This window comes from Rhyacophila brunnea, unplaced genomic scaffold (genome assembly GCF_057557595.1).
Source record: "Rhyacophila brunnea isolate RB1 unplaced genomic scaffold, BYU_Rbru_1.0 scaffold_19, whole genome shotgun sequence".
NCBI lineage: Eukaryota > Metazoa > Arthropoda > Insecta > Trichoptera > Rhyacophilidae > Rhyacophila > Rhyacophila brunnea.
The window spans coordinates 35,232,105-35,245,694 of NW_028232848.1; positions in this window are offsets into that span (position 1 = coordinate 35,232,105).

Consider the following 13,590-nt stretch of genomic DNA (forward strand, 5'->3'; position numbering starts at 1 on the left):
ATGCAGCTGTAAAACTTGGTAAAGCTCTATTGCAGTATAATTTTAAAAGTTTGCAAAAGTCTAAATTAATAATTTTCATAAGATATATACCTACTGAGCTTGTTGAATTAAATCTTTGTCTTTTAGGTAGCGGGTTTGCAGTTGGCTTATTGGTGTCTGTATTGTTCACTAAAAGACGAGCATGGCCTCTTATCTTTGGATCTGGACTAGGCGTTGGATTGGCGTGGACCAACTGTGAAAAAAGTTTAAATCTATTCTTCGAGCAAGCGTGCCATACACCCGTCAATACAAACAGCTGTCATGAAGTGTTTTTGGAAACCCTAAAGAAATAAAAAATAATTACTTGCTTTCTATAATAAAAGACTTAGTTAAAAAAATTACAACCATATAAATAAGCTAGAAAATATGCATTTCTAGAAGAGATCTATTATTAACTTGTCATGTAGTATATATAAAATTTAATTTAAACTCTTCTTGTCGCTGAATTATGTAAAATCTGTTATTTCTCAAAAAATAAAACATTACCTACTTAAATTATTTTTTTATTATTGTATAATTCATTCACCATTCCTATTTAAACACGTCATGAACATATGTCTTAATTCAATCTCACCAAAATTACCCAAATTTCAAAATAGCTATTGCATAGTTATTGGTTAATTTAATCGTGTTTAGGTATGGTGCAAAAGGTACTACAAATGGTAAAGCACGTTGGCTTAAAACTGATGGATGTGAGTTCAAGTCCCGCAGGTATGTTTGTGTTGTGTTCCGAATTATATTGTATGACTTTGTAATTATTGTTTAAAACAAAATGATAGGTGAGTTAAATAGATATTATTTAAAATAATACAAAATATTGATGGGTTGGTGCAGTGGTCGGCAACCTAATATGGCATGTAGGTTTCTTGGAGGCATGGCCTAAGCTGTGGAGTCTAGAGTCAAGGACATGGCCCCCACAAGGGGAGGACTGACAGGGTTCTGTGGGGGGGGGGGGGGGGGGGGGGGGGCTGTGGCGCGTCTACCTTATAAGTAAGATAAACACACATCACAAATTTGCTCTAATGGTAAAAAAGTCACTTGCGGCGTTTTATTTTACTTCAAGAATATTAAAATTTTAAAATATGTGATTGTGTAATGCAAATATTGATTATTGTGTATCGATAGGTATTCGAAAACTTCATAACTCAAGTGGATTTATTGAAAAATACAAAAAAAATAATAAAAATACACTGAATACCCTTCATTTTACCTGGAACACTCTTTGGGAAACGTATCTGTAGAGCGTCTGTTTTTAACCTTAGGGATAGGTAGGGGGGCCCGACAAAGATCCTGGCCTAGGAGTACCCTTCAGGATGTGGGGGCAATGGTCAGGGATGTCACTTCTAGGGAGTCACTCTACTAACTACTCTTGAATTCTGAATTCGGATTACACTTATGACACTAGTTAAGTGTCTAAGTACCTACTGAATTAGTGTCTTCGCCGACAATATTGAAAAAGTATACACGCATATGGTTGAAATTGCATGTAAAAAATCCACAGCGTTCATTACAATAAACAACTTCTTTTGTAGTTTATGAATGCCATGCTTATTTCATGGAAAAATTCTAATTATGTATTTTTGTTTGAATTGCGACTTTTTGTGTTATGTGACAGCTCATTTAAAAATACCTATTCTCTGATATAACGAGTAACGCTTATAACGAGCAAATTCAGTCGGTCCCATCTTCCTTGTAATAACAAAGTTCGGCTGTATCTGTTGCCAGGTACCATGTATGTATTTTTAAATATTTGATTATTGTGTGTCTTTTAATCAGGTTAATCCATTGATATACTACTAGATGAGCAGTTACCATACAAGTGTCATTTTAAAAATGTACCACAAAAGATATTACGAATATCGTCTTATAATATTTCCTTGTAGGTATAATGCGTTAAGACCGTTAACATGGATTCCCGAATTTCACCCGTATTGCCCTGGCTGTAAAACTAAATTTGCATTCTTGGAATAGTGAACCTAAGGGTGGCTGCAACGCAAAACAGACAGAGCAAGTCGTCATGCGCTGACTATTAGTTAGAGTAAGATGCAAGCTAGATCGGGCTTACTCGGTAAGTTTTAACAAAGGCCGAGTCGCTGAAAATCGGGCGTCATTTTAAGAAGCATGATTCATCCAGTAGTATATCAATGGGTTAATCTAATATGCTGAAAAATTACCATAAAGTCCTGTTTTGGGAAATCCTATAAATCTCATTAAATTTGACAAAACTGGTTTGATGACATCTATTATCATGAAATCTTTCTTGTATGATTCCTATTTCACTGTAGAGGTGAGTTGGAAATACTGTCACCAGTTTGTTTACTCAAGTATCGGATGAAACTACCCATACTTAGTATGTGTGGCCCAATAAACTTGTTCCAAAAAACTTGCAACAAAACACATTGTGAGTCGCTGGCTAGTTGGTAGACTTTCAATACTATTGACATTAAATGCGCACGAGCGAGATAACACTTGAATACAATTATATTTTAATTTGTTAGTCTATGGATGTGAATGACTTCATCGTATGTATGAACAATAAGTCATAAATTTTCTGTAGCAGCATATTCCCACGGAAACGTGGTGAGGTGACAGGTGATGGCAGTTTAAAATAAAAAAAACCATTGTTATTCATTTTATCCTAACAAGAATATTATAACATAACATAAAAACAACTCATAAATTTAAAATGTGTTTAAAATTTTATAATAAATGGGACATTGCGAAAAGTCCAACTCAGTGTATTTTTAGCGATTCTATTGAAGCCGATATTTCAAATGCTAATATGGAGTTAAGTTTTAGTTCCAGTTGAGTATGAGACTTAATGTCGCATATGCACGCCAAACGCTCTATATAGTATTCCAAATACTAATAAGTATTTTGGAACAAGTTTTGATACTAAGTATTTTTTTATACTGGTAGTAAGTATACTTAGTCTTCAAAATCGACCAGTTTTACCACCTCTAGTTCACTGGTATTTTTTGTGGTCTTTCCACTAAAACACGCTGGATTATTAAACCGATTAGGTTCACTGAAAATAAGAAACAGCAAAACATTAAGGACATTTGGGGATAAAAATAACTAGTGGAGGCTTTTATCAGGCAGTGGTTCCCCCTCTGATAATAATAATAATGTATAAATATTTTACCATTGACCAACATTTTACACTATCTTACCTATGATAGATAATTTAAAATCGTATGAGTGTTTTCTTTCTTATTAAAATAAAACAATATTATGTACCTACCTTGTAATAATTCCACTTTCGGCAACGGAAATCCTTACCAACAGCCCTCAATCCTTCACGTGGTCCAGTGGAAGGTGTATGTCGGTAATAAGACTCGGTGGATGTTAATCTTCAGTGTTGTTTATTCGTAAAATAATCTTAAAGTATAGGTACCTACGGGAAAGAACTCGATCCGCAGTGAAACAACTTGAAGAGCAAATAATTCAAAATAGTTTTAAAAAATCTATTTCAAATTGCAGGGTTACGTGGAGGGTAGTATAACATAGCTAGATAGGGTGCATAAGTTGGGGTTGATCGATAATACAATATTGAGTAAGTACATTGCAATAGTCGAAATCACACCAATCGATTATTTTTAGCAATAAATACATACCTAATTAGTTACTTAGGGTGTCGATGAATTAAACAAAAGATTATTTATTGTCATTGGAGAGATATCATAGAGAGTTATGGGTACTTAACAAGTTTAATAATAATCAGGACTGGTTTCGTCCGCTTCGTCTACTGCTGACAATGTCCCTTTGAAGCGGACGAAACCTGTACTGATTATTATTAAACTAAGTGGAATTAGTAGTACATATTATTGCGTTTTATTTCAATTAATACAATAATTACAGTAAACACTATAAAATAAATTTCTGAGTATGGGTTCATAACCCGTAATAGCTGTCAATGTAAATATTTCAATATCGTAGAATTAACAAAAACTATATTTACAAACCATTGAAAAGCCGAGCCACGAAGAAAAATTGTAACATGAAGGAAAAATGACTATGATGATTGCTAATTCACATGCAAACATAGACAGATGTGTAATGAATGATAAATGAAAATCTACATGTAAAGTTTAATTCATAATAACTTTTTATGTATTTTCTCAATCTATTAAAAAAATCTTTTTGTCCAATACTTGTATGACACGTCCGACCCCAAGAATTTTGTATTGAAACGTAAAACATATCAACATAACCTACAATTTTATTGGTCAGGTCATTGCGATTGCAGCATGTACTACAACAAATATCATGTTATAATAGCTGATACATTTGACAGTTCACAGGGAAAGCGGGCAGCGGCCGTCATGTAATTATAATTCAGAACAGTCGGATCTTGCATCTCAATTCTCAATGTGAAAAATTGACATACTCTATCTCACTCTAAAAATTGACACAGCCAAGAGAAGGACTGTTTTAAGATGGCATTTTTTGACATTTCAGAATACATAAAGTCATCTCTTCTTGGTCGTGCACTCATGGCTGAGGATCGTGACCACATTTAAATTTCGCCATCCTTTGAGCGACCAAGACTTTCCATCCTTCTCGATCTTCCGCTTCTCTCAGGGCAGAATGGATGGTGCCCCCAGTCAGCTCTTTCACTTGGTCGCTCCATCGCGCAGACGCTCTTCCTCTGCTTCGCCTTCCCTGGAGGCTACCCAAAACTACCAGTCTCTCCAGGTTGTCCGGTCCGCGCCTGACAATTTGTCCAAAAAACTGCAGAATTCTTCTCAGACATATCGTCGAGAGCCGTTCCTTTATCTTCAGTCCCTGGATGATTGACTGGTTCGTCCTGTGCTCCGTACAAGAAATGCGAAGCATTCGGCGCCAACACCACATCTCAAAGGCATCAATTGCCTTCCGTTCTCTTGCCTTCAGGGTCCACGACTCGACTCCGTATAGGAATATCGAGAACACTAATGTTTGCACAAGCATCATTTTTGTGGCAATCGAAATTCCCCGATCCTTCCATATAGTGGTAAGGCGTGTCATCGCACTTTTTGCAATTTGTGTGCGCCTTCTTATTTCCTCTTCGCATCCGCCCTTTCCACTGATGGTCGATCCAAGATATACAAACTCGTCGACTGTTTCTAGGTTTTGGAGTGTACTTGGTGTTGGTAGAAGGTTGGCCCGATCAACAACCATTAACTTGGTTTTATTCCTATTAATAAGGAGGCCGTATTTGCGACTCTCTTCCTCCATACATGTCATCAAATTTGGCTTTTTTTTTTATGTTTAATGATATGTTAGAATAGCCTCACTAATGATCATGATGAGAAAATAAATAAAATGCGACAGCAAACAAAGATTTTTTATAAAAATACAAAGAATAAAATAATGAAACAAATACAAACACATTCATTTTGGTTTTAAATCAATTATATTTTCTTCATCAAAACTATTTACTAATTGTACATAATATTATATATAATAATCAATATTAATTGCATCACAACATTGTTAAAATGATGCGTCAATTCATATTAAACTTTCTTATAAAAATGTAATCTTGGCAGACTATTATTTCATGAGGTTCGGTTGTTAACTGTTTGCCAAACCAATGGCCCCTTGCGCCGGATTCAAACACACATATTGATAGAAAAAATTACAAATGCATTCGGCCCAGCAGAGGTATTTGAATACACGGTAACAGAGGCGAGCGCTCAAGCGTCTACTCCGCTGCAGGCGCTTCTTATAGTGAGATTTGAATAATAATTGTAGATACATGGGCTATTAGATATTATGTGATGTCCACATTTGTTCACTCCACCTTCCACTTCCAATTATAATCCAAGGAAGTCAAAATTATAGTATTTTGAAAAATCTATCGATGGATCCTTCAAAATATTTATTTACTTATTTACTTATTTTATGTATATCTTTTTAATGAAGCAACCTCGTATGAAGCCGGGTACTTCAATTAGTACAATATAAAAAAACAGATGTAGTTTTTCCGTAAATAATGACAGAACGCATGCATATGAAAATATATAAAAACTTTCTTATATTATTAAACAGACATGCTGAATAACTACAAGGTAATCCATTTGTCTTTGATGCACAAAAATATATTTCTGATGAAATTCATATTAAGAAAGCTAATCCTGAATTCCTGGCATTGATCAATACCCGGAGTATACCATTATATTAGTGGCTTGCTAAAACTAAAATTCCATATATCCACTGATGAGATTATGACATTTATACATCATGTGTGAAAGACAGAAGGTAGAATATAGCAGGTCAGGGACGCACCAAGCGGATGAGAAAGACCCGGGAGTCCAAAAATCCGATTTTATTTATTAATCGATTATTGATATGATTTTATGAAACATAATGTTTTATTTAAATACATAAACCGAATCTAGAAACGAAATATATATATATATATATATAGCACATATCGTCGGTGTTTTGTAAAAAGGGCGAATCAACCATTTTGGCGAAATCGAGATTTTAATGAAAATACAATATGTACCCCACTAGCTTTGTTGTATAAAAACGGCGAATTTTTATCTCCACAGTAAAGTACTTAAAAACGATAATCGACTAAAATTAAACTAATTAAAATTACGAAATAAAAAGCAAATGTGACATATTAGGCCTTTTAAAATATTATATAATAATACCTATTATAATGACAGTATTCTTTCTAAGCTTTATTATAAACTTGTTAGATATTTATAACCATCTACAGGTAAAAAACAAATAAATGTCAAAAGTTAAAAATCCTCCTCCTGTAAAGTAGCATTTTGGTTAATTCGCCCTTTTTACAAAACACCGATACGTTGCCTAGTCGTCGCTATAGGATTGGTTTGTCGAATATCCGTTTTTATCGAAATCGATCTTTTAATGCAGAATGTTTGTTTGTATCTAAATGGACCAGAACCATCCTTTTCTTTAAATTACTTTGTAATGGTAATGAATACATCATTCATATGCTGTAAAAACAACAATTTAAATAACTCCATGTATTTAAATATAGGATTATGAAATTTGTTTTTCGTCTCCTGAACATTTCGTCTATTCGACAAACCAATCTTACAGCGACGTAGTGTCAAACAGCAGCAAATCATTACCGTAAGTTAAAGCAAAATATTACTGCTTATTTAGGCGTTTAAAAACTCCAATCTACAACTAATTCACCACAGTTGTATGTAGAAATACCGAAAAGCATTCTTTTAAAGTCTAAAATAGGATTATAGCATAATAATTAAAGCGTTTTTGTACAGATATAATGTGTTGTATGACACGGCGCCATACAATGAACTGAGTCATAAGGGTACAACATTTGAAGAAAAACGCTCGGATAGTAAAAAAGCCGACTGCAGAAGCTATTTTCGGTTTATATTTTTTGGCTATTTTAAACTTTTGTTATTCGGATATTAAATCAAAAGTGGTTTTCATATATTGGAATTTTCGGCTGGCTTCCGGGTGACAGCCACCTTTGGCGCGGCCCTATAGCAGGTCATGTTATTTATAACATTCCCTTGACTTTCATAATATAATAAAATTATAAAACATATTATCGTCATATTATATTTAAAAATATTTTTTGTTACTTGAATAATGGTTGTCCAAAATTATATAATACGTAGAATATTTCGTCTCTGTTCTGGCAGAACACACTAACTGGAGATTACTAGTTTTGAGTAATATGACTTTGAAGTTGTTAAAATGTTTGAAATGGTCTATCATGTGAGTTTATTAAGTAATCGTAAAAAGAATGACTTTAAAATAAAGACTGTTTATTTATTAAGAAGGTTTCCAGACGGTAAAGTTTGAAATAAGGAACATTTTGGTATAACTAACTCAATATGTCATTTTTTCGAATTAATGTCTTCTGCCAGAACAGTGACGATTTGTTTAGCTGAAGCTAAAAAATTTTGACTTTGTTTTTTGTGCTTTCAGTTTATTAAACAAGCAAAACGTCGTAATGCAACAAAATGGCAAAAGATTCAGCAAAAAGTCAATACTCATAAATACATATAAATTCAATACATTCAAACGTTTATTCTATTCATCAAATTGTTACATTACAATATTCTGCTCAAACCTAAAACGCAGATCCATGTGTTGTTATTGATCTGAATAATTCTGTGTACGAAAGGAAAATAAGTCAAAAAGCACTACTTTTAAAGAAAGCCAAATGAAGATTGAGTTTTGTACTCTGTAGGTTTAAAGAGGGTTGATTTTACTTGTCTCTTTTCTCCTTTGCATTTATATATCTCTGCGCAAAGTTGGATTTATTATTAATGACACAGTAAAATTAGGGGTACAGTTGTAAAGGGCGAACAATTCATTATCTCTTTACTATCTCGATAAATCGTTACTAAGTCTACACATTGTCTAGGTAGAGACGGTTTGATTAGGTATCTCACCGACCGGTACTTCAGAAAACTGATATCGTTGGCGCACAATATTCCTAGACATATTTTTTTAGATGGATCGGTGAATCTAACTGTCACTTATTAAATATGATAATTTTTAAACTTTGCAGTGAAGTAAACGCGGGTAATTTAACGTTTGGCCGAGCCGCGCCGCCCACTAAGAGCCGCGCATATCTAGGTGATTTTTTTCAACTGTTAAATATTTGAAAAATATCCTCTGTCTTTCAGCGGGACAAGGGGAGTAGATGAATCTCGGTAGAGATTAGCGTTAGTCAAACTTCTGTCGCATGGACCATGGGGTGTGAATTTAGAGTAATGATATATAGAGAGGGCATATTTTTAAGCAAAATGAAGCCGCGTTTCTAGCGTATAACACACAGTAGAACAATGATTTTATTACTATCAACTTGAAACTACGAAACTTGAACTATGAAACATACCATCGTGTTGCTTCTCAGTACGACCACCAAATTTAAACACAACATAGTTAACCATATTATGTTCTATTTAAATAATTACCATTAACTTACAATAAATTGTTTGCAACAAAATACATGCTCGCAGTTTTTAAATGCATGTAATCAGCCAAATCACGCGACGTTTTCATATTTTTAAAATTCAGCCGAAGGAATTCTATCTTACTCCAACGCATAGAGCGGAGATATAAGCGTGCCGAATGCTTACTCACTCGCACTTATGGTTCATTTTTGTTCAGGCCTTGATCTCGAGGTAGCGTCGCAGTCGCAATTCCTTTAAGTCGGACTAAAATATTATTGATTGTGTTTTGCAAAAATTATATTGGTGGTATTGTTGATGTTGTATTGTCGATGGAGAATTAGGGCATTTCATAGGTTAGAGTAGATTTGGTATTAATATGTAATTCAGTGACGAAGGGTGGAAGTAGGCTGTTAATATCCGCCATAAATGGTGGACACTAAACTTTTTCAGTCATACATATTTGTTTTCATTGAAATAAGACTGCAATTTACAGAGACGGTGTTAGTTTGTTTTTAAAATTAAATTAAACTCTGCAAAAACCAAGCCATAATAGATAATAGTCCAAAAATACTCGTCTATCTATAAAATATCTAAAATTATGCAATTAAATCATACATAACTTTTATACATAATAATACTGTTTTATCGATTATAGTTTGGTTTAGGCAGAGCTTAATGAATTTAAAAAAATGAACCAACAATATGTGTAATATGTATTCTTAATCCAACGAAAACAAATAAGAATGAATGAAGTGTGAAAAATTTTGTCGTTTCGCTCAAAATACACCAAAACTATTATGGTTTGGTTTAGGCAAGGTTTAATTGATTTTTAAAAACTAACTAATACAATCTGTAATTATTTATAGTCTTAGTTCATTAAAAACAAATATGTATGACTAATAAAGTGTAATGTGCACTTTTTATGGCGGATCATAAGAGCCTATTTCCACCCTTCGCTACTAATACACATTGTAGTTCATTTGGCATACATATTCAATTAATTATAGACTTATCTCCCTTTCCTTTCCCAAACAGAATTATATTTGCGATATGCAACATTGTCTGAAACCTGCCAAGAGTATAAATTATATATTATATTGTCAGGTGTATTAATTTTGGACAGCCGATAAGCAGTATTATAAAAAATGTCACAACAGATCATCTTACATTTCATTTTACTCGAGATATTATCACATTTATCATTTTTATCTTATAATACAACAGCAGACAATAAATGCCAAATTTGAAAAGTTGGCGAGCTGAGTTTGTTTTATTTGTTATCCTTGTTGTTTCTTATCGTGTTCGGAAATTTATATGTATGCAGTTTGCCGTATCACACTTCACCATGAAATGTTGTATCGGAAATACGTATGTATATACGTACGTTGTCGTATATTAAAGACCGTCCAACCTCTTTGGGTCGTATAGTACTGAGATAAAATTTGTATCTAAATAAAACGTGGTTCTTGTCAGTTTCCAGGAAGCCAGCGGCAAACAAAATTTGAAAATAGCCAATATACTGGATTATTTGTTAGGTTGGGTAAAGTCAGTTTAGGTTAGGTTAGGTTTTCATTCTTGAATTCATGATTTTTGCCAAAATTGGCTATTAAAATTGGCACAGTTCCCGCCTGGCTTCCTGTATAACGACTTGTACCCAAAACACTTAATACGTAATAAAAATACCGAAATACAAGGGAAAGACAGTTGAAAATAGGTAAGTATGTAATTAAATTAGAAATACAGAACACTGCGTAATTTATTTCATCTCAGTGCTATGAATAGAGATGACCGTATAGTATAGTAGTAAAACAGCCGATATACTAGGTTACTAGGAAATTGAATTGATATTCATATTGAATCTAATAAAATTGGAGACCGTATAGTATACGGTCATTTCTTTCCGGTAAGAAAACTCATGGCGAACTGTGCTATGGTGAAATGTGTCGCTAAATTTCAAAACCCGTTATAACACTTTTTTTAAATAATTAAGATATTAAATCAAAGAGTCCAGGAGTCCTGTCTAATCCACATTAGAAATTAAATTTGGTGGATAATTTCCCCTTTCCTCAATTTCCAGTTTTAAAAAAAGATCACGATATAACGAATCGGCACTCGCCGGGGTCGCGATGATCGGTGGGTTACCTGTAGCGGGTTTTGAAATTTAGCGACACAAATGTAATATATACAATTTACATGTAACCCTCTCTTATAAATAAAATATGACTATTATATATTAGGGATTAGGGCTTCGGTAGAATTATTACTCGATTATTATTACACTTAGGCTTAATTTACAAATAAAATCATCTAGCAAGATTGGTCAGATACGCGTAAGAGCAATTGATTCTTGGTTTCAACAACTTATTAAATAGGTATCAAAAGTTAGATAAACCTAACTGATTATTTAAATGAAAAATGAAATGAGGTACTGTGTACACTACTCCCTCAGTAATCCGCCATCCCAAAAACCAGACAAGTGTCCAATTAGTGAAAGCGGCGGATTATAGTATATATGTTACGCCGATTGTGCGAAATTGAATATTGCATGAAATGGGCAAAATTTTGCCTAAATCATGAAAAATGCAAGCCCGTTACCTTATTCATGAATTAGACAAAATATCTGGAGAGTGCGTGAATTCGGCAGTAATTTTTCTGTCTAGTTCATGTCTTGGACAAATTAGATAGTAGCGCTACGGTGGTATTTTTTGCAACTAAACTAAATGTATCAAAATGCTCGTGCATTGGTCAAAATGTACATATATTATCTATGGTCAAAATAGATGATCGCGCTCCGGTGATATTTTTTGCAACTAATCAAACTAAACAAATGTCATTGATTATAATATAAAAATATACCAATCAATATGTAACTGCAATGACTTTCATATCTATTTACTATGCGCAAAGAAATCTAGAATTATAATATGATAACGGAAGAATTTTATTGAAATGTATTTTCATGATTTGATTCGTGCTTGGTCGATTGAATGTTTGTGATAGTTTGTTGACACTTGATAGCTAACCTCAAAATGGACATTCAGTTGAATACTTTAATTCAGAATTACAAAACCAAACCTAACCTAACCTAATAATAATAATATTATATTATATCCAATTATAACTAATAAAACCATCCGTATTAAATTTACTTTTTCTTCTGTCATGTTGACAGTTCAAGAATTCCATACCCTGGCGAATTCATGTACCCAGCAGAAAATTTACCTAATTCATGAATAAGGCAACAGGCTTGACTGTTACATGAATTAGCCAAAATTTTGGCCATTTCATGTAATAGTCAATTTCGCACATTCGGTGTAACATATACATACAGAATATGGTAAAAATTAAAACAGATATTTCGTAAAAATAGTTTTTTTTTTGAGAAATTTGTACTAGCAAATTACAGTTTTATTTATAATCAAAATCAAGTATTTACTAAATTATACATGTTTATAAACTAGGTTTATTAACTAAATATTAAACAGTAAATCACTTGACGAAACCAGTTGTTCAGTGAGGAAGATATTCTTGCTTAGGTTTCCTGGCTTTCCCTATGACCAAAAGCTTCATTTTGTGTGTCCCGGTTGCATTGGAGCATAGCATAATAGTGATGCGATCTTTGGGCACTATTCTCACTGGTAAGTTACTTTCTTCGCGATGAACGTACGTTTTACGAAGGAGAAGTTTCCAAAATAAACCCGTCTCATCTGTGTTGTATACTTGTACGCGGCGGACTATTGACAATCAAATACCGGCGAATTATAAAGTTTGATTTTGTGGTTTCAACTAGTAAAAATATCGGCGTATTATAGTAGTTGTTGGATAATCGAGCGGCGGATTTTTGAGAGTGTACTGTATTAAAAATGACAGATAATTTAAAAGTGAGCCAGGAGCAGAAGCAGCAAAATGAGATGGGAGCGACATCATGGGGTTCACATCGCCACAATGTTTACACATCTATGACATGAAAAAGAATATGAACACATAATTGCTTTGTACGACAAGTTATAAGCATTTTATTCCTAACATTAGATTACACTCTATAAACTCCTGCAAAATTAATTTATTATTTTCATAGCAAATTGCATTTCAATTGAATGTTTTTACTTGACTTGTAGTCCTTCAAAACTAATTAATATACTACTAAACATCAGTATATTTTCTTGTAATAGCAGTAGCGAAGGGTGGAGGTAGGCTGTTAAGATCTGTCATAAATAGTGCACATTAGCCGGCTCTCACATCAAAACTCGTCTCGCCTGCAACGTGTCGAATACGTTGATGACATCATTATTCACAAAACAATGGAGCTCCACAGATTGGTCGAATGCGACTGTTTAGTTTGAAAAAAATGTCTGCTATTGCAATCGACAAGTTGCATTCTTCTCGGGCACCGAGTCGAAGACTCCAGGTTGCATACAAATACCTACGAATTGGTCATACCTATACCGGCTCGCCACATCCAAATATGTATACGAAACGAAGGTTACGTGCGGCTGTCGCGGTCTTCATATGCAACACTGGATCGCCGTTCTTGGAAGGTTTGATTTATGGTTGTGTGGCAGACGAGGCGAGTTTAGGTGTGAGAGTCTCTTTGTTAGTCATATGTATTTATTTGTTTTTATTGAATCAAGACTACAATTTACAG